The sequence below is a fragment of the Protobothrops mucrosquamatus genome, unplaced genomic scaffold (assembly GCF_001527695.2).
Source record: "Protobothrops mucrosquamatus isolate PMUCROS unplaced genomic scaffold, P.Mucros_1.0 scaffold2746, whole genome shotgun sequence".
NCBI classification, from domain to species: domain Eukaryota; kingdom Metazoa; phylum Chordata; class Lepidosauria; order Squamata; family Viperidae; genus Protobothrops; species Protobothrops mucrosquamatus.
Window position 1 is genome coordinate 7,673 of NW_015388787.1, and position 1,618 is coordinate 9,290.

At 47.2% G+C, this 1,618-nt stretch overlaps 1 protein-coding gene across 1 annotated transcript in view; it reads right to left on the reverse strand.

The window, feature by feature from the left end:
• The window catches only part of TRPV3 (transient receptor potential cation channel subfamily V member 3), a 47,239-nt gene that overhangs the window by 3,553 nt on the left and 42,068 nt on the right, over window positions 1-1,618 (reverse strand). The window lies entirely within an intron of this gene.

A 1,618-nucleotide genomic window follows, 5' to 3' on the forward strand; every position in this document is an offset into this window, starting at 1 on the left:
TTATTATTATTATTATTATTATTATTATTATTATTATTATTATTATTATTATTATTATTATTATTATTATTATTATTATTATTATTATTATTACAGCAACTGTGAGAGGGACCTTGGAGTCCTAGTGGACTCCATGACCTGGATGACTGAGAACTTCCATGGACATTTAGCTATGGACTTTGGGATGAATACCCTTCAAATGGTGCAGGAGGATGAACGGATTTCCAGAAAACATGGCAGACTACAAAAACCATTTGCGCTTCAGTCGGATATGCAGACAACCCGGACTCATCCCCAACAGCCTGCACCCGTCTCCAACAGGGAAGGGACCCAGGGCAGAAAACATCCTGCAGCCAAGAAGGCTCCACACCCATCTGCACCGCTCAGAAGACCCTGCGGACACAGGTAAACCTCCAAGCGGCCTCAACGACTCTCAGAGGGAGTACTAACGACCAGATGACTGCAAGGGATACAAAACCTTCCATCCTCCCCCCATTCCATCAGAACTGAAGAAGCTTCTCGGAGGAGAAGAGAAACCTCTTCAAAGGAAAAACAAAGCAAGTCCAGTTGCCTCTTGAAAGACTTAATAGAAAAAATAATAATAAAGTTGGAAGGGACCTTGGAGGTCATCTAGTCCAACCCCCTGCTCAGGCAGGAAACCCTATACCAGGGGTAGGCAACCTTGGCTCTTTTATGACTCGTGGACTTCAACTCCCAGAATTCCTGAGCCGGCATGGCTCAGCATGGAAACCTCTCCATTTCCCCTCAGCATGGCTGGCTCAGGAATTCTGGGAGTTGAAGTCCACCAGTCATAAAAGAGCCAAGGTTGCCTAGCCCTGCCCTACACCATTTTGGACAAATGGCTGTCCAGTCTCTTCTTAAAAACTTCCAGTGTTGGAACATTCACCGCTTCTGGAGGCAAGGAGTTCCACTGGTTAATTGTTCTAACTGTCAGGAAGTTTCTCCTTAGTTCTAGGTTGCTTCTCTCCTTGATGAGTTTCCATCCGTTGCTTCTTCTCCTGCCTTCAGGCGCTTTGGAGAATAGCTTGACTCCCTCTTCTTTGGGGCAGCCCCTGAGATACTGGAACACTGCTATCAAGTCCCCCCTGGTCCTTCTCTTTCTTAAACTAGACATACCCAATTCCAGCAACTGTTCCTTATATGCTTTAGCCTCCAGTCCCCTGATCATCTTTGTTGCTCTTCTCTGCACTCTTTCTAATGGTGCTCATCTTTCCAGCAAGGAGACTCACACTGCAGGGTTTAGTTACACCACAATCTCGCAAAGTTGGAATTGATTGATTGAACTTTTTAGTCCCACCCAGTCTGCCATTACCACCGCAGCCACACCCACCCAATGGGCCATGCCTACCCAATGGGCCACGCCTACCCAATGGGCCACACCCACCCAATGGGCCACGCCCACCCAATGGGCCATGCCCACCCGGCACCCAACGATACATAAGTGGGTTTTGGGTTGCAGTTTGGGCACCCAGTCTCTAAAAGGTTCGCCACCACTGGACTAGACATACCCAATTCCAGCAACTGTTCCTTATATGTTTTAGCCTCCAGTCCCCTAATCATCTTTGTTGCTCTTCTCTGCCCTCTTTCTAGAGTCTCA